This window comes from Anolis sagrei, chromosome 3 (assembly GCF_037176765.1).
Source record: "Anolis sagrei isolate rAnoSag1 chromosome 3, rAnoSag1.mat, whole genome shotgun sequence".
Taxonomy (NCBI): Eukaryota; Metazoa; Chordata; class Lepidosauria; order Squamata; family Dactyloidae; genus Anolis; species Anolis sagrei.
The window spans coordinates 167,598,294-167,624,524 of NC_090023.1; positions in this window are offsets into that span (position 1 = coordinate 167,598,294).

Sequence of the window (26,231 nt, forward strand, 5' to 3'; positions counted from 1 at the left end):
CGCTTTGTACAAAATAAACTTATTAACTTTTGTTGAAGACCATGTCATCTCCATTTATCTGCGTCTGGGGAACCAGTTCTCATCAGCAATACCTCACGTTGGTGGCAGTTACCTTAATTACATCCATAATCTTCCACACCTGTATAACTGGTGGCAGAATTTAAGAGCAGACAGTAAAATTAGTGACAGCGGGTGAGTTCTTTAAAGTTAAAAACCCTATACCCTGTCTGTTGTTGGCACAATTGTACAACTGGTGCGTGCAAATTGGTGGCAGCCCTGTACAATTGGCGTACAACCTTTACAATTGGCTAGCATCATTGCACCCGGTATTTTTCTTTAGCAAAAAAGTTAACTCATCCATGTATCTTATTTCTTTGACCTTGTCCACCCACTCATCCATTTGTTCTTTTTTTCCAAAATTTTACAAAAATAATTCTAGCTGCTGTTGTAATATATGCCAGTAGTTTATCTTCATTTTTATCCAACTGTAATTCCAAATCAGTAAAGCCCAGCAAATAATATTCTGGTTTTTTCTTAAACTTTTTGTTTAAGATTTTTTGTGTTTCCTCGTGGATTAAAGACCAATATTTAGTTGTTTCCTTGCATGTCCACCACATATGATAGCATGTACCTACTTCTTCACAACATTTCCAACACTTATCCGGTGTATTTTTGTACATATGTACCATCTGTGGAACATTTTAAACCAGTTCTCCTTCAGATCCATAGCATAAGTATATTTTAACTTTTTGTTCCACATTTGTTCCAACTCCCTAAATTGAACTGGTCTCCTTAAATTTTCTGCCCACTTAATCATACAAGTCTTGACCTGTTCTTTTTCTGTTATCCATGATAATAGTTTGTTATTGATCATTGTAACTATTTTCCTTTCCCTTTTCAGAATTTTGTCCCATATATTTTCTTCCCAGTCAAATCCTTTTTTTTATCTTGTTTATAGTAGTCTTTGATTTGTAAGTAATGAAACCATGTTATATTTTCATAATTTGCATTCAACTGTTCTTAATATCCATTGTGTCCTTAATTAGAATATTTTGTGAATAATATCCATTGTATCTTAATATCCATTGTGTCCTTAATTAGAATATTTTGTGAATAATATCCATTGTGTCTTAATATCCATTGTGTCCTTAATTAGAATATCTTTATATATCGGCCATATTCTCCAGCCTAAAAGTCTCATTTGATGAGCCTCCACTGGAGAGACCCATAATGGTGTCGTTTTATTTTTAAAAAATTTGTACCTAATCCAGGTTCTTAATAATGAGGCTCTTACAAAATGGTTACCAAAATTCTTTTCTTGAATTTCTCTATTGTACCAAATATAAGCATGCCAACCTACCCTCAAGTCATGACCCTCCAAATTTAAACATTTCTCTTTCTCTAATGTCATCCATTCCTTTATCCATAGGAGCGCACATGCTTCGTGATAGGTTTTCAAGTCTGGGAAACCAAGACCCCCTCTATTTTTTTATCAATTAAATTGATATAGTTTATTCTTGGTCTTTTCCCCTTCCAGACAAATTTTAATAGGTCTTTCTTCCATTTTTTGAATAAAGTCTGATTTCTTATTACAGGTATATTCTGAAAAAGAAATATTAACTTCGGTAACACATTCATTTTTACCAATTATATTCGGCCAAATAAGGACAGTTTAAGATGGTTCCAGTTTTTTAGATCATTTTAAATCTTTTTCCAAATCATTTCATAGTTATTTTTAAGGAGTTGGCCATTTCTTGCTGAGAGCCAAATTCCTAATTTTTAATATTTTTTTTACAATTTCCACACCGAACCATTTCTGGATCTTCTCTTGTTTTCCTTTGTTTACATTTTACAGTTTTGTTTTCCTCATGTTCATCTTAAATCCCGCCACTTTCCCAAATTCTTCTATTTTGCTAATCCAATTTTGTAAATTATTGCTTGGGTCCTCAATAATTCCTAACAGATCATCTGCAAAGGCTCAAATTTTATATTCGAATTTCTGAATTTTTGCTCCTTTGATATTTCCATCTTCCCTGATTTTTTTCATCAATATTTCCAATGCCATTATAAATATAAGTGGGGATAGGGGGCATCCTTGTCTTGTCCCTTTTGAAATAATTTCTTCAGTCACTTGACTATTTATCTTGACTTTAGCTTTTTGATGATTGTAAATAGCATTAACTGCATTGATAAACATGTCTCCCATATCCAATTCCTGTATTAATATCTTGAAAAAAAATCCCAATTTAAATTATCAAAGGTTTTTTCAGCGTCTAATAATAATATAGCAAATTCTTTTTGATGATTAACCTCATAATATTCCAGAAGATCAAGTACTGTACGAATATTTTCTTTCATATGTCTATTCGGGAGGAACCCAGTTTGTTTTTCTCCTATCCATTCATTTAAAAAATCTTTTAGTCTCGTGGCTATGACATTTGCAAATATTTTCTAATCTGTATTTAACAGAGAGATCGGTCTATAGTTCTTGATATCAGTGTCCAGTGTTCCTTCCTTATGTATTACTGTAATTTCTGCCTCCTTCCATGAATCTGGAATTTTTTGATATTTCATTACCTCATTTAGGATTTTCTTCAGCATTGGTGTTAAGGCCTGTTTAAATGATTTGTAAAAGCCCGCCGTGAACCCGCCTGGTCCCTGTGCTTTATCTGCGTCCATTTTATTTACTGCTTTTTCTATCTCCTCATCTGTTATTTCTCTATTTAAATTTTCCCTGTCCTCATCGGTGATTTTGTCTAGTTTCATCTGGCCTAAATATTTCGTAATCTTTTCTTTCAATATCTTATCATTCGTATATAATTGGCCATAGAACTTTCTAAATTCCATCAATATTTCCTTATCCATCATTAATTCTTTATCCTTTATAATTATTTTTGTTATCTGCTTTATTTGTTTCTTTTTTCTTACTTGATTTGATAACCATTTCCCTGGTTTGTTTGCATTTTCAAAAGTCTGTTGTTTTAAAATTTTTAGTTGCCTAGCTTAGAATTCCAGTTCCAATTGCGCTTTTTCTTGTTTCAAAGTTGTTAATTCTCATTCAAGCATTTTATTCTCAGGTCTCTTCTTTAAGTTCATTTCTTTAGTTGCAATTTTTGTTGCAATTTTTGTCATCAAATCCTTAATCTTTTTATTTCTATATTTGAATAAAATTGCCTCTTAAGACTGCTTTGAGTGCATCCCATGTCACTTGTGGATTCACTTCTCCAGAATCATTTATTTGTAAATATTATTGAATCACTTTCTTATAATGTTCCTTGTCTTCCTCCGTTTTAATTAAGTTTTCATTAAGTCTCCATTTTTTACATTGGTTTTTATGATTAATTATAATTTCCAACGGACAATGGTCTGACATAATATATTGATATCAATTATTTTGGAGGCTAATTTTTTAGTTGTCCAAGCCATGTCTATTCTGGACCATGACTGGTGTCTGCCAGAGAAGAAGGTATAGTCTTTTTTATTCTCATTTCTCAACCTCCAAGTATCCTCTAACACAAATTCTTTTTGAAGTTCCAAAAACTTCTGAGGTAATGTACTTTCCTTTGCCTTTCCTTTATTTTTTATGCTTTTGCCTTTCTGGCTATCAACCACTCCATTAAGGAGACCCCAGTGGCGCAGTGGGTTAAACCCCTGTGCCGGCAGGACTGAAGACCGACAGGTCGCAGGTTCGAATCTGGGGAGAGGCAAATGAGCTCACTCTATCAGCTCCAGCGGGGACATGAGAGAAGCCTCCCACAAAGATGATAAAAACATCAAATCAACCGGACGTCCCCTGGGCAACGTCCTTGCAGACAGCCAATTCTCTCACACCAGAAGCAGCTTGCAGTTTCTCAAGTCGCTCCTGACACGACAAAAAAAACAAAAACAAAACACCACTCCATTAAGGTCCCCTACCAGAATCAGTTCATCGAATTCTGTTTCCTTCAGTTTGGCACGTAAAAATTGTATTAATTTAGTTTTCGGACCATTTGGAGCATAAATATTACAAATTAATATCTTTGAATCACCAATTATTATTTTAACTGCAACACATCTGCTCATCTTTAAAAGCCAATTCCGATCCTATATTTTCTTTCACGTAGGTTACCACTCCTCTTTTTTTTCTCATAAGAGAAGTAATACTCCTTTCCCAATTTTTTATTTGTAAGGTGCGCTATGTGTTTATGGCAGATGTGCGTTTTTTGTGGGTTTTTTTCATGTGTTATACATGGTTTGTTTTACAGCAGATACATATTATTCGATACAACCTGTCATACTTTGGCATCTAGTGTTATTTTTCTGCTTATACATATTATCTATCGCTCACCGCTGTGCTCCCCTCCCCCCTCCCAAGCCACAGCTTTTACATGTCATCTGTCCAAAATTTCAGTTCATCTTGTGGAGGTAACTTTTCTTCTTTATTTTTTAATCCTTTTTCAATAAATTTTCTCCATACATCATCAAAATCACTTTGTTTCCATATACTTCTTTTAACTTTTAATATACAGGGTTAGTCAAAATGAATAGGCCAATAAGAAAATTAATTTTAGACGAATGTATGTTTATTGTAACCAAACTACAGCTACGTATCGACAGATAAATTATCAAAGTTTTGTCTCACCTTCAGAGATGTTCGATATGGGCGCCCCGTGTGACACGGCAGACGTCCAAGCGATAGTCCAGTTCATTCCACATCCGTTGCAGCACATCCGACGTAATGGCATCGAATGCAGCACATATGCGCTGTTTTAAGTCGTCCAAGGTCAGCGGTAATGGAGGTCGGAACACAGTGTCTTTCACATACCCCCAGAGAGAAAAGTCGCATGGTGTGAGGTCGGGGGACCTGGGGGGCCACAGGAGGAATGGAAGATCAGTCACTCCAGCACGGCCAATCCAACGTCTGGGAAGGTGTTCGTTGAGGTACTCGCGTACACTGTTGTGCCAATGCGGAGGGGCACCGTCCTGTTGGAATACGAAATCGGGCACTTTCTCTTCTAACTGTGGCATCAACCATTCAGACAACATGTCAGCGTACACTATGCCTGTTACGGTTTTCTCCGCAAAAAAGAATGGACCAAACACGTGACGGTTGGTTATTGCACAGAAAACGTTTACCTTCGGCGAATCCCTTACATGTTCCAATACGGCATGAGGATTTTCAGATCCCCAAAAGCGGAGATTATGCCTATTGACCTTCCCGCACAGGTGAAACGTTGCCTCGTCACTGAAGACCAGTCTGTTGGCAAAGCCTTCCTCCTCTAGTCTTCGCTGCATTGATTCGCAAAAATCATGTCGTTTCGAATAGTCACCTTTTTTCAAAGCCTGCACCATTTGCAATTTATACGGCTTGAACTGCAAACGTTTGCGTAACACGCGCCACACAGTTTTTTGCGGAACGTTCAATTCCATGGAAACACGATTTGTCGACTTCTGGGGACTTCGTTGAAAGGATGCACGAATGGATTCCACTGTGTCTTCGGAGACACGCGGTCGTCCTGTGGTTTTACCCTTGCATAAGCAGCCCGTCTCCTCAAATTGCTTTACCCACCTCGCAATGGAATGTCGATGAAGTGGTTCCTTGCCATACCTGGCTCGAAATTCTCGCTGGACCATAATTACTGACATTGTTTTAGCAAATGTCATCACACAAAATGCCTTCTCTTTGCCTGATTCCGCCATTTTGAAAACAGCGACTCATAGCGACGCCTAGCAGCATTAACGTACATGTGTGTTGCTCAAAAAAAACTTTGATAGTTTATCTGTCGCTACGTAGCTGTGGTTTGGTTACAGTAAACATACATTCGAGTACAATTAATTTTCTTATTGGCCTGTTCATTTTGACTAACCCTGTACATATGAGTTTATCATTTATTGCCAGTTTCCAAATTTCCTTGTACCACTCCTCTATTTGTATATGTATTTCTTATTTCCAGTTCCTTGCTATAAGTAGTCTTGCTATTGTTAATAAATTTGTTATCGCATCTTTATCCTCTTTTTTCAATTGTTTATTATTATATAATGATAATAAAGCTATACTAGGACTTTTTTCTATTTTAATATTAAATATATCTTCTATTTCCCTAAATACCGCATACATACTGACCTAGAGGCTGATACTTTCTATCTCTATGCTGCCCTCTCCTCTCTCCCCCTGAGCACGGCAAACATACTGACCTAGAGGCTGATTCTTTCTATCTCTATGCTGCCCTCTTCGGTCTCCACCTGAGCTCTGCAAACATACTGACCTAGAGGCTGATTCTTTCTATCTCTATGCTGCCCTCTCCGGTCTCCACCTGAGCTCTGCAAACATACTGACCTAGAGGCTATTCTTTCTATCTCTATGCTGCCCTCTACTGTCTCCACCTGAGCACTGCATACATACTGACCTAAAGGCTGATTCTTTCTATCTCTATGCTGCCCTCTCCTGTCTCCACCTGAGCATTGCATACATACTGACCTAGAGGCTAATTCCTTCTATCTCTATGCTGCCCTCTACTGTCTCCACCTGAGCACTGCATACATACTGACCTAGAGGCTGATTCTTTCTATCTCTACGCTGCCCTCTCCTGTCTCCATCTGAGTATTGCATAACTACTGACCTAGAGGCTGATTCTTTCTGTCTCTATGCTGCCCACTCCTGTCTCCACCTGGGCACTGCAAACAAATTGACCTAGAGCAGGGGTCAGGAACCTTTGCCTCTCCAGGTGTGGTGGACTTCAACTCCCACAATTCCTTGAGGCTCGGCATTCACCCCAAAGGCTTACCTTGGCCTCAAGGAATTGTGGGAGTTGAAGTCCACCACACCTGGAGGGCCGAAGGTTCCTGACCCCTGACCTAGAGGCTGATTATTTCTATCTGTATGCTGCCCTCTCCTGTCTCCACCTGAGCACTGCAAACAAACTGACCTAGAGGCTGATACTTTCTATATCTATGCTGCCCTCTACTGTCTTAACCAGAACATTGCATACATACTGTCCTAGAAGCTGAATCTTTCTAACTCTCTGCTGCCCTCTCCTGTCCCCACCTGAGCATTGCATAAATCCAGACTTAGAGGCTGATTCTTTCTATCTCTATACTGCCCTCTCCTGTCTCCACCTGAGCATTGCAAACATACTGACCTAGTGGCTGAATCTTTCTGTCTCTATGCTGCCCTCTCCTGTCTCCACCTGAGCACTACAAACATACTGACCTAGAGGCTGATTCCTCTATCTCTATGCTGCCCTCTCCTGTCTCTACCTGAGCATTGCATGCATAATGACCTAGAGGCTGATTCTTTCTATCTCTATACTGCCCCCTCCTGTCTGCAGCTGAGCACTGCAAACATACTGACCTAAGGCTGATTCTTTCTATGTCTATGCTGCCTTCTCCTGTCACCACCTGAGCGTTGCATACCTACTGACCTAGACGCTAATTCTTTCTATCTCTATTCTGCCCTCTCCTGTCTCCACCTGAGCGTTGCATACATACTGACCTAGAGGCTGATTCTTTCTATCTCTATGCTGCCCTCTCCTGTCTCCACCTGAGTATTGCATACATACTGACATAGAGGATGATTCTTTCTATCTCTATACTGCCCTCTCCTGTCTCGACCTGAGCACTGCATACATACTGACCTGGAAGCTGATTCGTTCTATCTCTATGCTGCCCTCTCCTGTCTCCACCTGAGCATTGCGTACATACAGACCTAAAGGCTCATTCTTTCTATCTCTATGCTGCCCTCTCCTGTATCCAGCTGAGCACTGCATACATACTGACCTGGAAGCTGATTCTTTCTATCTCTATGCTGCCCTCTCCTGTCTCCACCTGAGTACTGCAAGCATACTGATCTAGAGGCTGATTCTTTCTATCTCTATGCTGCCCTCTCCTGTCTAAACCAGAACATTGCATACATACTGACCTAGAAACTGATTCTTTTTGGCTCTATGCTGCCCTCTCCTGTCTGCACCTGAGCGTTGTATACCTACTGACCTAGAGGCTAATTCTTTCTATCTCTATTCTGCCCTCTCCTGTCTCCACCTGAGCATTGCATACATACTGACCTAGAGGCTGATTCTTTCTATCTCTATGCTGCCCTCTCCTGTCTCCACCTGAGCATTGCATACATACTGACATAGAGGATGATTCTTTCTATCTCTATACTGCCCTCTCCTGTCTCGACCTGAGCACTGCATACATACTGACCTGGAAGCTGATTCGTTCTATCTCTATGCTGCCCTCTCCTGTCTCCACCTGAGCATTGCGTACATACAGACCTAAAGGCTCATTCTTTCTATCTCTATGCTGCCCTCTCCTGTATCCACCTGAGCACTGCATACATACTGACCTGGAAGCTGATTCTTTCTATCTCTATGCTGCCCTCTCCTGTCTCCACCTGAGTACTGCAAGCATACTGATCTAGAGGCTGATTCTTTCTATCTCTATGCTGCCCTCTCCTGTCTAAACCAGAACATTGCATACATACTGACCTAGAAACTGATTCTTTTTGGCTCTATGCTGCCCTCTCCTGTCTGCACCTGAGCATTGCATAAGTACAGACCTAGAGGCTGATTATTTCTATCCCTATATTGCCCTCTCCTGTCGCCACCTGAACATTGCAAACATATTGAACTAGAGGCTGATTTTTTCTGTCTCTATGCTGCCCTCTCCTGTCTCCACCTGAGCACTGCAAACATACTGACCTAGAGGCTGATTCTTTCTATATCTATGCTGCCCTCTCCTGTCTCTACCTGGGCATTGATTGCATAATGACCTAGAGGCTGATTCTTTCTATCTCTATACTGCCCTCTCCTGTCTGCAGCTGAGCACTGCAAACATACTAATCTAAGGCTGACTCTTTCTATCTCTATGCTGCCTTCATAGAATCATAGAATCATAGAATCAAAGAGTTGGAAGAGACCTCATGGGCCATCCAGTCCAACCCCCTGCCAAGAAGCAGGAATATTGCATTCAAATCACCCCTGACAGATGGCCATCCAGCCTCTGCTTAAAAGCTTCCAAAGAAGGAGCCTCCACCACACTCCGGGGCAGAGAGTTCCACTGCTGAACGGCTCTCACAGTCAGGAAGTTCTTCCTAATGTTCAGATGGAATCTTCTTTCTTGTAGTTTGAAGCCATTGTTTCGCGTCCTAGTCTCCAAGGAAGCAGAAAACAAGCTTGCTCCCTCCTCCCTGTGGCTTCCTCTCACATATTTATACATGGCTATCATATCTCCTCTCAGCCTTCTCTTGTTCAGGCTAAACATGCCCAGTTCCCCAAGCCGCTCCTCATAGGGCTTGTTCTCCAGACCCTTGATCATTTTAGTCGCCCTCCTCTGGACACATTCCAGCTTGTCAATATCTCTCTTGAATTGTGGTGCCCAGAATTGGACACAATATTCCAGATGTGGTCTAACTAAAGCAGAATAGAGGGGTAGCATTACTTCCTTAGATCTAGACACTATGCTCCTATTGATGCAGGCCAAGATCCCATTGGCTTTTTTTGCCGCCACATCACATTGTTGGCTCATGTTTAACTTGTTGTCCACGAGGACTCCAAGATCTTTTTCACACGTACTGCTCTCGAGCCAGGCGTCCCCCATTCTGTATCTTTGCATTTCACTTTTTCTGCCAAAGTGGAGTATCTTGCATTTGTCACTGTTGAACTTCATTTTGTTAGTTTTGGCCCATCTCTCTAATCTGTCAAGATCGTTTTGAATTCTGCTCCTGTCCTCTGGACTATTGGCTATCCCTCCCAATTTGGTGTCGTCTGCAAACTTGATGATCCTGCCTTCTAGCCCTTCATCTAAGTCATTAATAAAGATGTTGAACAGGACCGGGCCCAGGACGGAACCCTGCGGCACTCCACTTGTCACTTTTTTCCAAGATGAGGAGGAAGCATTAGTGAGCACTCTCTGTGTTCGTCCACTTAACCAATTACAGATCCACCTCACCGTAGTTTTGCCTAGCCCACATTGGACTAGTTTCCTTGCCGGAAGGTCATGGGGGACCTTGTCGAAGGCCTTACTGAAATCCAGGTACGCTACATCCACGGCATTCCCCGCATCTACCCAGCTTGTAGCTAGATCGAAGAAAGAGATCAGATTAGTCTGGCATGACTTGTTTTTGATAAATCCATGTTGACTATTAGCGATGACTGCATTTGTTTCTAAGTGTTTGCAGACCGCTTCCTTAACAATCTTTTCCAAAATCTTGCCCGGTATCGACGTGAGGCTGACCGGACAGTAGTTGTTTGGGTCATCCTTTTTTCCCTTCTTGAAGATTGGGACCACATTGGCCCTCCTCCAATCTGCTGGAACTTCTCCCGTTCTCCAAGAACTCTCAAAGATGGTTGCCAATGGTTCCGAAATAACTTCCGCTAGTTCCTTCAATACTCTGGGGTGTAGTTGATCTGGACCTGGGGACTTGAACTCAATAAGAGTGGCCAGGTATTCCTGGATGACTTCTTTCCCAATTTGGGGTTGGATGTCCTCCAATCCCTCATCCACTCCATCTTGCTGAGGTTGAAGACTCTCTTTTTGTGAGAAGACCGAGGCAAAGAAGGCATTAAGTAGTTCTGCCTTTTCCCTATCCCCTGTCAGCATTGCCCCATCTTCTCCTCGAAGAGGTCCTATCGCCTCCTTGTTTTTCCTTTTTCTACTGACATAAGAATAGAAGCCCTTTTTATTGTTTTTAATGTCCCTGGCAAGCCTGAGCTCATTTTGTGCTTTAGCCTTGCGGACCTTTTCCCTACAGGTGTTGGCTAATTGTTTGAATTCTTCTTTGGTGATTTCTCCCTTTTTCCACTTCTTGTGCATGTCTCTTTTGTGTCTTAGCACAGTTAGAAGTTCTTTGGACATCCATTCTGGCTTCTTTGCACTTGTCCTATTTTTTCTCTTTGTTGGCACGGTTTGCAATTGCGCCTTGAGTATTTCACTCTTGAGAAATTCCCATCCATCCATAACTCCCTTGTCTTTTAGTATCTGTGTCCACGGAATGCTGCTCAGCGTTTCCTTCATTTTTTGGAAATCAGCTCTCCTAAAGTCCAAAATGCGGGTTTGACTTGTCTTAGTTTCGGCGTTCCTTTGTACCTCAAATTGCAGGAGCACATGGTCACTTGCCCCTAAGGATCCTACCACTTCGACCGCATCGATCAGGTCCTCCGCATTTGTTAGGATGAGATCAAGAGTAGCCAATCCCCTTGTTGCCTCTTCTACCTTCTGGACCATGAAATTGTCTGCAAGGCAAGCGAGGAATTTGTTGGACCTTGTACTCTTGGCCGAGTTTGTTTTCCAGCAAATATCGGGATAGTTGAAATCGCCCATGACTACTACATCTCTTTTCTGTGCCTGTTTGGTCAACTGTTGGCAGAAGACTTCATCAAGTTCTTCCTCCTGGCTTGGGGGTCTGTAGTAGACGCCTACAACGACATCTTTTTGAGTCCCAGTTCCCTTGATTCTTATCCAGATGATTTCAAGCTGGTTTCCCAGATTGCTGTCTTGAATCTCTTCAGCAGCATAAGAGTTTTTGACATATAAGGCTACTCCGACTCCTCTCCCCTTTGTTGGGTTTCTGTGAAAGAGGTTATACCCCTCGATATCTACATTCCAGCGATAGGAGTCATCCCACCAGGTTTCAGTGATCCGTATGATATCATATTTGTGGTGTTGTGCTACAAGTTCTCCTGTCACCACCTGAGCATTGCATACATACTGACCTAGGGCTAATTCTTTCTATCTCTATGCTGCCCTATTCTGTCTCCACCTGAGTGCTGCATACATACTGACCTAGAGGCTGATTCTTTCTACCTCTATGCTGCCCTCTCCTGTCTCCACCTGAGCATTGCATACATACTGACATAGAGGATGATTCTATCTCTATGCTGCCCTCTCCTGTCTCCACCTCAGCACTGCATACATACTAACCTAGAAGCTGATTCTTTCTATCTCTGTGCTGCCCTCTCCTGTCTCCACCTGAGCACTGCAAACATACTGATCTAGAGGCTGATTCTTTCTATCTCTATGCTGCCCTCTCCTGTCTCCACCTGAGCACAGCATACATACTGACCTAGAGGCTGATTCTATCTCTTTGCTTCCCTCTCCTGTCTCCACCTGAGCATAGCAGGCATTCTGACCTAGAGGTTGATTCTTTCTATCTCTATGCTGCCCTCCCCTGTCTCCACCTGAGCACTGAAAACATACTGACCTAGAGGCTGATTATTTCTTTCTCTATGCTGCCCTCTACTGTCACCACCCGAGCACTGCATACATACTGATCTAAAGGCTGATTCTTTCTATCTCTGTGCTGCCCTCTCCTGCCTCCACCTGAGCACTGTAAACATATTTACCTAGAGGCTGATACTTTCTATCTCTATGCTGCCCTCTACTCTCTAAACCAGAACATTGCATACATACTGACCTAGAAGCTGTTTCTTTCTAGCTCTATGCTGCCCTCTCATGTCTCCACCTGAGCATTGCATAAATACAGACCTAGAGGCAGATTCTTTCTATCTCTATGCTGCCCTCTCCTGTCTCCACCTGAGCACTGCAAACATCCTGATGTAGAGGCTGATTCTTTCTATCTCTATGCCGCCCACTCCTGTCTCTACCTGAGCATTGCATGCATACGGACCTAGAGGCTGATTCTTTCTATCTCTATACTGCTCTCTCCTGTCTGCAGCTGAGCACTGCAAACATACTGACCTAGGGGCTAATTCTTTCTGTCTCTATGCTGCGCTATCCTGTCTCCACCTGAGCACTGCAAACATACTAACCTAGAGGCTCATTCTGTCTATTTCTATGCTGCCCTCTTCTGTCTCCACCTGAGCATTGCATACATACTGAACTAGAAGCTAAATCTTTCTATCTCTATGCTGCCCTCTCCTGTCTCCACCTGAGCATTGCGTACATACTGACCTAGAGGCTCATTCTTTCTATCTCTATGCTGCCCCCTCCTGTATCCACCTGAGCACTGCATACATACTCACCTGGAAGCTGATTCTTTCTATCTCTATGCTGCCCTCTCCTGTCTGCAGCTGAGGACTGCAAACAAACTGATCTAGAGGCTGATTCTTTCTATCTCTATGCTGCCCTCTCCTGTCTCCACCTGAGCACTGCAAACATACGAAGCTAGAGGCTGATACTTTCTATCTCTATGCTGCCCTCTAATGTCTAAACCAGAACATTGAATACATACTGACCTAGAAGCTGATTCTATCTAGCTCTATGCTGCCCTCTCCTGTCTCCACCTGAGCATTGCATAAATACAGACCTAGAGGCTGATTCTTTCTATCTCTATACTGCCCTCTCCTGTCTCCACCTGAACATTGCAAACATACTGACCTAGAGGCTGATTCTTTCTGTCTCTATGCTGCACTCTCCTGTCTCCACCTGAGCACTGCAAACATACTGACCTAGAGGCTGATTCTTTCTATCTCTATGCTGCCCTCTCCTGTCTCTACCTGAGCATTACATGCATAATGACCTAGAGGCTGATTCTTTGTATCTCTATGCTGCCCTCTACTGTCTCCACCTGAGCATTGCATGCATACTGACCTAGAGGCTGATTTTTTCTATCTCTATACTGCCCTCTCCTGTCTGCAGCTGAGCACTGCAAACATACTCACCTCGAGGCTGATTCTTTCTATCTCTATGCTGCCTTCTCCTGTCACCACCAGAGCATTGCATACATACTAACCTAGGGGCTAATTCTTTCTATCTCTATGCTGCCCTCTTCTGTCTCCATCTGAGCACTGCATACATACTGACCTAGAGGCTCATTCTTTCTACGTCTATGATGCTGCCCTCTCCTGTCTCGACCTGAGCATTGCATACATACTGACATAGAGGATGATTCTTTCTATCTCTATACTGCCCTCTCCTGTCTCCACCTCAGCACTGCATACATACTGAACTAGAAGCTGATTCTTTCTATCCCTATGCTGCCCTCTCCTGTCTCCACCTGAGCACTGCAAATATACTGATCTAGAGGCTGATTATTTCTATCTCTATGCTGCCCTCTCCTCTCTCCACCTGAGCACTGCATACATACTGACCTAGAGGCTGAATCTATCTCTATGCTTCCCTCTCCTGTCTCCACCTGAGCATAGCACGCATTCTGACCTAAAGGTTGATTCTTTGTATCTCTATGCTGCCCTCCCCTGTCTCCACCTGAGCACTGCAAACATACTGACCTAGAGGCTGATTATTTCTATCTCTATGCTGCCCTCTACTGTCTCCACCTGAGCACTGCAAACATACTGATCAAGAGGCTGATTCTTTCTATCTCTATGCTGCCCTCTCCTGTCTCCACCTGAGCACTGCATATATACTGACCTAGAGGCTGATTCTATCTCTATGCTTCCCTCTCCTGTCTCCACCTGAGCATAGCCGGCATTCTGACATAGAGGTTGATTCTTTCTATCTCTATGCTGCCCTCCCTTGTCTCCACCTGAGCACTGCAAACATACTGACCTAGAGACTGATTATTTCTTTCTCTATGCTGCCCTCTCCTGTCTCCACCTGAGCACTGCAAACATACGAAACTAGAGGTTGATACTTTCTATCTCTATGCTGCCCTCTACTGTCTAAACCAGAACATTGCATACATACTCACCTAGAAGCTGATTCTATCTAGCTCTATGCTGCCCTCTCCTGTCTCCACCTGAGCATTGCATAAATACAGAGGCTGATTCTTTCTATCTCTATACTGCCCTCTCCTGTCTCCACCTGAACATTGCAAACATACTGACCTAGAGGCTGATTCTTTCTGTCTCTATGCTGCCCTCTCCTGTCTCCACCTGAGCACTGCAAACATACTAACCTAGAGGCTGATTCTTTCTATCTCTATACTGCCCTCTCCTGTCTCCACCTGAACATTGCAAACATACTGACCTAGAGGCTGATTCTTTCTGTCTCTATGCTGCCCTCTCCTGTCTCCACCTGAGCACTGCAAACATACTGACCTAGAGGCTCATTCTTTCTACCTCTATGCTGCCCTCTCCTGTCTCGACCTGAGCATTGCATACATACTGACATAGAGGATGATTCTTTCTATCTCTATACTGCCCTCTCCTGTCTGCACCTCAGCACTGCATACATACTGAACTAGAAGCTGATTCTTTCTATCCCTATGCTGCCCTCTCCTGTCTCCACCTGAGCACTGCAAACATACTGATCTAGAGGCTGATTATTTCTATCTCTATGCTGCCCTCTCCTCTCTCCACCTGAGCACTGCATACATACTGACCTAGAGGCTGAATCTATCTCTATGCTTCCCTCTCCTGTCTCCACCTGAGCATAGCACGCATTCTGACCTAGAGGTTGATTCTTTCTATCTCTATGCTGCCCTCCCCTGTCTCCACCTGAGCACTGCAAACATACTGACCTAGAGGCTGATTATTTCTATCTCTATGCTGCCCTCTACTGTCTCCACCTGAGCACTGCAAACATACTGATAAAGAGGCTGATTCTTTCTATCTCTATGCTGCCCTCTCCTGTCTCCACCTGAGCACTGCATATATACTGACCTAGAGGCTGATTCTATCTCTATGCTTCCCTCTCCTGTCTCCACCTGAGCATAGCCGGCATTCTGACATAGAGGTTGATTCTTTCTATCTCTATGCTGCCCTCTCCTGCCTCCACCGGAGCACTGTAAACATATTTACCTAGAGGCTTATACTTTTTCTCTCTATGCTGCCCTCTACTGTCTAAACCAGAACATTGCATACATACTGACCTAGAAGCTGATTCTTTCTAGCTCTATGCTGCCCTCTCATGGCTCCACCTCAGCATTGCATGCATACAGAGGCTGATTCTTTCTATCTTATTTTGCCCTCTCCTGTCTGCAGCTGAGCACTGCAAACATACTGACCTAGGGGCTAATTCTTTCTATTTCTATGCTGCCCTCTTCTGTCTACACCTGAGCATTGCGTACATATAGACCTAGAGGCTCATTCTTTCTATCTCTATGCTGCCCTCTCCTGTATCCACCTGAGCACTGCATACATACTGACCTGGAAGCTGATTCTTTCTATCTCTATGCTGCCCTCTCCTGTCTCCACCTGAGGACTGCAAACATACTGACCTAGAGGCTGATTCTTTCTATCTCTATGCTGCCCTCTCCTGTCTCCACCTGAGCACTGCAAACATACGAACCTAGAGGTTGATACTTTCTATCTCTATGCTGCCCTCTACTGTCTAAACCAGAACATTGCATACATACTCACCTAGAAGCTGATTCTATCTAGCTCTATGCTGCCCTCTCCTGTCTCCACCTGAGCATTGCATAAATACAGAGGCTGATTCTTTCTATCTCTATACTGCCCTCTCCTGTCTCCACCTGAACATTGCAAACATACTGACCTAGAGGCTGATTCTTTCTGTCTCTATGCTGCCCTCTCCTGTCTCCACCTGAGCACTGCAAACATACTAACCTAGAGGCTGATTCTTTCTATCTGTATGCTGCCCTCTCCTGTCTCTACCTGAGCATTACATGCATACTGACCTAGAAGCTGATTCTTTCTAGCTCTATGCTGCCCTCTCATGGCTCCACCTGAGCATTGCATGCATACGGACCTAGAGGCTGATTCTTTCTATCTCTATACTGCCCTCTCCTGTCTGCAGCTGAGCACTGCAAACATACTGACCTAGGGGCTGATTCTTTCTATTTCTATGCTGCCCTCTTCTGTCACCACCTGAGCATTGCATACATACTGAACTAGAAGCTAAATCTTTCTATATCTATGCTGCCCTCTCCTGTCTCCATCTGAACATTTCGTACATATAGACCTAGAGGCTCATTCTTTCTATCTCTATGCTGCCCTCTCCTGTATCCACCTGAGCACTGCATACATACTGACCTGGAAGCTGATTCTTTCTATCTCTATGCTGCCCTCTCCTGTCTCCACCTGAGCACAGCAAACATACTGACCTAGAGGCTGATTCTTTCTATCTCTATACTGCCCTCTCCTGTCTCCACCTCAGCACTGCAAACATACTGATCTAGAGGCTGATACTTTCTATCTCTATCCTGCCCTCTACTGTCTAAACCAGAACATTAATTACATACTCACCTAGAAGCTGATTCTATCTAGCTCTATGCTGCCCTCTCCTGTCTCCACCTGAGCATTGCATAAATACAGAACTAGAGGCTGATTCTTTCTATCTCTATGCTGCCCTCTCCTGTCTGCAGCTGAGCACTGCAAACATACTGACCTAGAGGCTGATTCTTTCTATCTCTATGATGCCTTCTCCTGTCACCACCTGAGCATTGCATACATACTGACCTAGGGGCTGATTCTTTCTATCTCTATGATACCTTCTCCTGTCTCCACCTCAGCACTGCATACATACTGAACTAGAAGCTTATTCTTTCTATCTCTATGCTGCCCTCTCCTGTCTCCACCTGAGCATAGCAGGCATTCTGACCTAGAGGTTGATTCTTTCTATCTCTATGCTGCCCTCTCCTGTCTCCACCTGAGCACTGCAAACATACTAACCTAGAGGCTGATTCTTTCTATCTCTATGCTGCCCTCTCCTGTCTCTACCTGAGCATTACATGCATAATGACCCAGAGGCAGATTCTTTCTATCTCTATGCTGCCCTCTCCTGTCTCCACCTAAGCATTGCATGCATACTGACCTAGAGGCTGATTTTTTTCTATCTCTATACTGCCCTCTCCTGTCTGCAGCTGAGCACTGCAAACATACTGACCTAGAGGCTGATTCTTTCTATCTCTATGATGCCTTCTCCTGTCACCACCTGAGCATTGCATACATACTGAACTAGAATCTAAAACTTTCTATCTCTATGTTGCCCTCTCCTGTCTCCACCTGAGCATTGCGTACATATAAACCTAGAGGCTCATTCTATCTGTATGCTGCCCTCTCCTGTATCCACCTAAGCACTGCATACATACTGACCTGGAAGCTGATTCTTTCTATCTCTATGCTGCCCTCTACTGTCTCCACCTGAGCACTGCAAACATACTGATCAAGAGGCTGATTCTTTCTATCTCTATGCTGCCCTCTCCTTTCTTCACCTGAGCACTGCATATATACTGACCTAGAGGCTGATTCTATCTCTATGCTTCCCTCTCCTGTCTCCACCTGAGCATAGCCAGCATTCTGACATAGAGGTTGATTCTTTCTATCTCTATGCTGCCCTCCCTTGTCTCCACCTGAGCACTGCAAACATACTGACCTAGAGACTGATTATTTCTTTCTCTATGTTGCCCTCTACTGTCTACACCTGAGCACTGCATACATACTGATCTAAAGGCTGATTCTTTCTATCTCTGTGCTGCCCTCTCCTGCCTCCACCGGAGCACTGTAAACATATTTACCGAGAGGCTTATAGTTTTTCTCTCTATGCTGCCCTCTCCTGTCTAAACCAGAACATTGCATATATACTGACCTAGAAGCTGATTCTATCTAGCTCTATGCTGCCCTCTCCTGTCTCCACCTGAGCATTGCATAAATACTGACCTAGAGGCTGATTCTTTCTATCTCTATACTGCCCTCTCCTGTCTCCACCTGAACATTGGAAACATACTTACCAAGAGGCTGATTCTTTCTGTCCCTATGCTGCCCTCTCCTGTCTCCACCTGAACACTGCAAACATACTGACCTAGAGGCTGATTCTTTCTATCTCTATGCTGCCCTCTCCTGTCTCTACCTGAGCATTACATGCATAATGACCTAGTGGCTGATTCTTTCTATCTCTATGCTGCCCCCTTCTGTCTCCACCTGAGCATTGCATACATACTGTACTAGAAGCTAAATCTTTCTATCTCTATGCTGCCATCTCCTGTCTCCACCTGAGCATTGCGTACATATAGACCTAGAGGCTCATTCTTTCTATCTCTATGCTGCCTTCTCCTGTCACCACCTGAGCATTGCATACATACTGACCTAGGGGCTAATTCTTTCTATCTCTATGCTGCCCTCTACTGTCTCCACCTCAGCACTGCAAACATACTGATCTAGAGGCTGATTCTATCTCTATGCTTCCCTCTCCTGTCTCCACCTGAGCATAGCAGGCATTCTTACCTAGAGGTTGATTCTTTATATCTCTATGCTGCCCTCCCTTGTCTCCACCTGAGCACTGCAAACATACTGACCTAGAGGCTGATTATTTCTATCTCTATGATGCCCTCTACTATCTCCACCTGAACACTGCATACATACTGATCTAAAGGCTGATTCTTTCTATCTCTATGCTGCCCTCTCCTGCCTCCAGCTGAGCACTGTAAACATACTTACCTAGAGGCTGCTTCTTTCTATCTCTATGCTGTCCTCTACTGTCTAAACCAGAACATTGCATACATACTGACCTAGAAGCTGATTCTTTCTAGCTCTATGCTGCCCTCTCATGTCTCCACCTGAGCATTGCATAAATACAGACCTAGAGGCTGATTCTTTCTATCTCTATGCTGCGCTATCCTGTCTCCACCTGAGCACTGCAAACAAACTAACCTAGAGGATCATTCTTTCTATTTCTATGCTGCCCTCTTCTGTCTCCACCTGAGCATTGCATACATACTGAACTAGAAGCTAAATCTTTCTATCTCTATGCTACCCTCTCCTGTCTCCACCTGAGCATTGCGTACATATAGACCTAGAGGCTCATTCTTTCTATCTCTATGCTGCCCTCTCCTGTATCCACCTGAGGACTGCATACATACTGACCTGGAAGCTGATTCTTTCTATCTCTATGCTGCCCTCTCCTGTCTCCACCTGAGCACTGCAAACATACTGATCTAGAGGCTGATTCTTTCTATCTCTATGCTGCCCTCTCCTGTCTCCACCTGAGCACTGCAAACATACAAACCTAGAGGCTGATTCTTTCTATCTCTATGCTGCCCTCTACTGTCTAAACCAGAACATTGCATACATACTGACCTAGAAGCTGATTCTTTCTGTCTCTATGCTGCCCTCTCCTGTCTCCACCTGAACACTGCAAACATACTGACCTAGAGGCTGATTCTTTCTATCTCTATGCTGCCCTCTCCTGTCTCTACCTGAGCATTACATGCATAATGACCTAGTGGCTGATTCTTTCTATCTCTATGCTGCTTCTCCTGTCACCGCCTGAGCATTGCATACATACTGAACTAGAAGCTAAATCTTTCTATCTCTATGCTGCCCTCTCCTGTCTCCACCTGAGCATTGCGTACATATAGACCTAGAGGCTCATTCTTTCTATCTCTATGCTGCCTTCTCCTGTCACCACCTGAGCATTGCATACATACTGACCTAGGGGCTAATTCTTTCTATCTCTATGCTGCCCTCTTCTGTCTCCACCTGAGCATTGCATACATACTGACATAGAGGATGATTCTTTCTATCTCTATAGTGCCCTCTCCTGTCTCCACCTCATCACTGCAAACATACTGACCTAGAGGCTGATTATTTCTATCTCTATGCTGCCCTCTCCTGTCTCCACCTGAGCACTGCATATATACTGACCGAGAGGCTGATTCTATCTCTATGCTTCCCTCTCCTGTCTCCACCTGAGCATAGCAGGCATTCTTACCTAGAGGTTGATTCTTTATATCTCTATGCTGCCCTCCCTTGTCTCCACCTGAGCACTGCAAACATACTGACCTAGAGGCTGATTATTTCTATCTCTATACTGCCCTCTACTATCTCCACCTGAGCACTGCATACATACTGATCTAAAGGCTGATTCTTTCTATCTCTATGCTGCCCTCTCCTGCCTCCAGCTGAGCACTGTAAACACACTTACCTAGAGGCTGCTACTTTCTATCTCTATGCTGCCATCGACTGTCTAAAAAAGAACATTGCATACATACTGACCTAGAAGCTGATTCTTTCTAGCTCTATGCTGCCCTCTCATGTCTCCACCTGAGCATTGCATAAATACAGACCTAGAGGCAGATTCTTTCTATCTCTATACTGAGCACTGCAAACATACTGACCTAGAGGCTGATTCTTTCTATCTCTATGCTGCGCTATCCTGTCTCCACCTGAGCACTGCAAACATACTAACCTAGAGGCTCATTCTTTCTATTTCTATGCTGCCCTCTCCTGTCTCCACCTGAGCATTACATACATACTGAACTAGAAGCTAAATCTTTCTATCTCTATGCTGCCCTCTCCTGTCTCCACCTGAGCATTGCGTACATATAGACCTAGAGGCTCATTCTTTCTATCTCTATGCTGCCTTCTCCTGTCACCACCTGAGCATTGCATACATACTGACCTAGGGGCTAATTCTTTCTATCTCTATGCTGCCCTCTTCTGTCTCCACCTGAGCATTGCATACATACTGACATAGAGGATGATTCTTTCTATCTCTATAGTGCCCTCTCCTGTCTCCACCTCATCACTGCAAACATACTGACCTAGAGACTGATTCTTTCTATCTCTATGCTGCCCCCTCCTGTATCCACCTGAGCACTGCATACATACTCACCTGGAAGCTGATTCTTTCTATCTCTATGCTGCCCTCTCCTGTCTGCAGCTGAGGACTGCAAACAAACTGATCTAGAGGCTGATTCTTTCTATCTCTATGCTGCCCTCTCCTGTCTCCACCTGAGCACTGCAAACATACGAAGCTAGAGGCTGATACTTTCTATCTCTATGCTGCCCTCTAATGTCTAAACCAGAACATTGAATACATACTGACCTAGAAGCTGATTCTATCTAGCTCTATGCTGCCCTCTCCTGTCTCCACCTGAGCATTGCATAAATACAGACCTAGAGGCTGATTCTTTCTATCTCTATACTGCCCTCTCCTGTCTCCACCTGAACATTGCAAACATACTGACCTAGAGGCTGATTCTTTCTGTCTCTATGCTGCACTCTCCTGTCTCCACCTGAGCACTGCAAACATACTGACCTAGAGGCTGATTCTTTCTATCTCTATGCTGCCCTCTCCTGTCTCTACCTGAGCATTACATGCATAATGACCTAGAGGCTGATTCTTTGTATCTCTATGCTGCCCTCTACTGTCTCCACCTGAGCATTGCATGCATACTGACCTAGAGGCTGATTTTTTCTATCTCTATACTGCCCTCTCCTGTCTGCAGCTGAGCACTGCAAACACACTCACCTCGAGGCTGATTCTTTCTATCTCTATGCTGCCTTCTCCTGTCACCACCTGAGCATTGCATACATACTAACCTAGGGGCTAATTCTTTCTATCTCTATGCTGCCCTCTTCTGTCTCCATCTGAGCACTGCATACATACTGACCTAGAGGCTCATTCTTTCTACGTCTATGATGCTGCCCTCTCCTGTCTCGACCTGAGCATTGCATACATACTGACATAGAGGATGATTCTTTCTATCTCTATACTGCCCTCTCCTGTCTCCACCTCAGCACTGCATACATACTGAACTAGAAGCTGATTCTTTCTATCCCTATGCTGCCCTCTCCTGTCTCCACCTGAGCACTGCAAATATACTGATCTAGAGGCTGATTATTTCTATCTCTATGCTGCCCTCTCCTCTCTCCACCTGAGCACTGCATACATACTGACCTAGAGGCTGAATCTATCTCTATGCTTCCCTCTCCTGTCTCCACCTGAGCATAGCACGCATTCTGACCTAAAGGTTGATTCTTTGTATCTCTATGCTGCCCTCCCCTGTCTCCACCTGAGCACTGCAAACATACTGACCTAGAGGCTGATTATTTCTATCTCTATGCTGCCCTCTACTGTCTCCACCTGAGCACTGCAAACATACTGATCAAGAGGCTGATTCTTTCTATCTCTATGCTGCCCTCTCCTGTCTCCACCTGAGCACTGCATATATACTGACCTAGAGGCTGATTCTATCTCTATGCTTCCCTCTCCTGTCTCCACCTGAGCATAGCCGGCATTCTGACATAGAGGTTGATTCTTTCTATCTCTATGCTGCCCTCCCTTGTCTCCACCTGAGCACTGCAAACATACTGACCTAGAGACTGATTATTTCTTTCTCTATGCTGCCCTCTCCTGTCTCCACCTGAGCACTGCAAACATACGAAACTAGAGGTTGATACTTTCTATCTCTATGCTGCCCTCTACTGTCTAAACCAGAACATTGCATACATACTCACCTAGAAGCTGATTCTATCTAGCTCTATGCTGCCCTCTCCTGTCTCCACCTGAGCATTGCATAAATACAGAGGCTGATTCTTTCTATCTCTATACTGCCCTCTACTGTCTCCACCTGAACATTGCAAACATACTGACCTAGAGGCTGATTCTTTCTGTCTCTATGCTGCCCTCTCCTGTCTCCACCTGAGCACTGCAAACATACTAACCTAGAGGCTGATTCTTTCTATCTCTATACTGCCCTCTCCTGTCTCCACCTGAACATTGCAAACGTACTGACCTAGAGGCTGATTCTTTCTGTCTCTATGCTGCCCTCTCCTGTCTCCACCTGAGCACTGCAAACATACTGACCTAGAGGCTCATTCTTTCTACCTCTATGCTGCCCTCTAATGTCTCGACCTGAGCATTGCATACATACTGACATAGAGGATGATTCTTTCTATCTCTATACTGCCCTCTCCTGTCTGCACCTCAGCACTGCATACATACTGAACTAGAAGCTGATTCTTTCTATCCCTATGCTGCCCTCTCCTGTCTCCACCTGAGCACTGCAAACATACTGATCTAGAGGCTGATTATTTCTATCTCTATGCTGCCCTCTCCTCTCTCCACCTGAGCACTGCATACATACTGACCTAGAGGCTGAATCTATCTCTATGCTTCCCTCTCCTGTCTCCACCTGAGCATAGCACGCATTCTGACCTAGAGGTTGATTCTTTCTATCTCTATGCTGCCCTCCCCTGTCTCCACCTGAGCACTGCAAACATACTGACCTAGAGGCTGATTATTTCTATCTCTATGCTGCCCTCTACTGTCTCCACCTGAGCACTGCAAACATACTGATAAAGAGGCTGATTCTTTCTATCTCTATGCTGCCCTCTCCTGTCTCCACCTGAGCACTGCATATATACTGACCTAGAGGCTGATTCTATCTCTATGCTTCCCTCTCCTGTCTCCACCTGAGCATAGCCGGCATTCTGACATAGAGGTTGATTCTTTCTATCTCTATGCTGCCCTCTCCTGCCTCCACCGGAGCACTGTAAACATATTTACCTAGAGGCTTATACTTTTTCTCTCTATGCTGCCCTCTACTGTCTAAACCAGAACATTGCATACATACTGACCTAGAAGCTGATTCTTTCTAGCTCTATGCTGCCCTCTCATGGCTCCACCTCAGCATTGCATGCATACAGAGGCTGATTCTTTCTATCTTATTTTGCCCTCTCCTGTCTGCAGCTGAGCACTGCAAACATACTGACCTAGGGGCTAATTCTTTCTATTTCTATGCTGCCCTCTTCTGTCTACACCTGAGCATTGCGTACATATAGACCTAGAGGCTCATTCTTTCTATCTCTATGCTGCCCCCTCCTGTATCCACCTGAGCACTGCATACATACTGACCTGGAAGCTGATTCTTTCTATCTCTATGCTGCCCTCTCCTGTCTCCACCTGAGGACTGCAAACATACTGACCTAGAGGCTGATTCTTTCTATCTCTATGCTGCCCTCTCCTGTCTCCACCTGAGCACTGCAAACATACGAACCTAGAGGTTGATACTTTCTATCTCTATGCTGCCCTCTACTGTCTAAACCAGAACATTGCATACATACTCACCTAGAAGCTGATTCTATCTAGCTCTATGCTGCCCTCTCCTGTCTCCACCTGAGCATTGCATAAATACAGAGGCTGATTCTTTCTATCTCTATACTGCCCTCTCCTGTCTCCACCTGAACATTGCAAACATACTGACCTAGAGGCTGATTCTTTCTGTCTCTATGCTGCCCTCTCCTGTCTCCACCTGAGCACTGCAAACATACTAACCTAGAGGCTGATTCTTTCTATCTGTATGCTGCCCTCTCCTGTCTCTACCTGAGCATTACATGCATACTGACCTAGAAGCTGATTCTTTCTAGCTCTATGCTGCCCTCTCATGGCTCCACCTGAGCATTGCATGCATACGGACCTAGAGGCTGATTCTTTCTATCTCTATACTGCCCTCTCCTGTCTGCAGCTGAGCACTGCAAACATACTGACCTAGGGGCTGATTCTTTCTATTTCTATGCTGCCCTCTTCTGTCACCACCTGAGCATTGCATACATACTGAACTAGAAGCTAAATCTTTCTATATCTATGCTGCCCTCTCCTGTCTCCATCTGAACATTGCGTACATATAGACCTAGAGGCTCATTCTTTCTATCTCTATGCTGCCCTCTCCTGTATCCACCTGAGCACTGCATACATACTGACCTGGAAGCTGATTCTTTCTATCTCTATGCTGCCCTCTCCTGTCTCCACCTGAGAACAGCAAACATACTGACCTAGAGGCTGATTCTTTCTATCTCTATACTGCCCTCTCCTGTCTCCACCTCAGCACTGCAAACATACTGATCTAGAGGCTGATACTTTCTATCTCTATCCTGCCCTCTACTGTCTAAACCAGAACATTAATTACATACTCACCTAGAAGCTGATTCTATCTAGCTCTATGCTGCCCTCTCCTGTCTCCACCTGAGCATTGCATAAATACAGAACTAGAGGCTGATTCTTTCTATCTCTATGCTGCCCTCTCCTGTCTGCAGCTGAGCACTGCAAACATACTGACCTAGAGGCTGATTCTTTCTATCTCTATGATGCCTTCTCCTGTCACCACCTGAGCATTGCATACATACTGACCTAGGGGCTGATTCTTTCTATCTCTATGATACCTTCTCCTGTCTCCACCTCAGCACTGCATACATACTGAACTAGAAGCTTATTCTTTCTATCTCTATGCTGCCCTCTCCTGTCTCCACCTGAGCATAGCAGGCATTCTGACCTAGAGGTTGATTCTTTCTATCTCTATGCTGCCCTCTCCTGTCTCCACCTGAGCACTGCAAACATACTAACCTAGAGGCTGATTCTTTCTATCTCTATGCTGCCCTCTCCTGTCTCTACCTGAGCATTACATGCATAATGACCCAGAGGCAGATTCTTTCTATCTCTATGCTGCCCTCTCCTGTCTCCACCTAAGCATTGCATGCATACTGACCTAGAGGCTGATTTTTTTCTATCTCTATACTGCCCTCTCCTGTCTGCAGCTGAGCACTGCAAACATACTGACCTAGAGGCTGATTCTTTCTATCTCTATGATGCCTTCTCCTGTCACCACCTGAGCATTGCATACATACTGAACTAGAATCTAAAACTTTCTATCT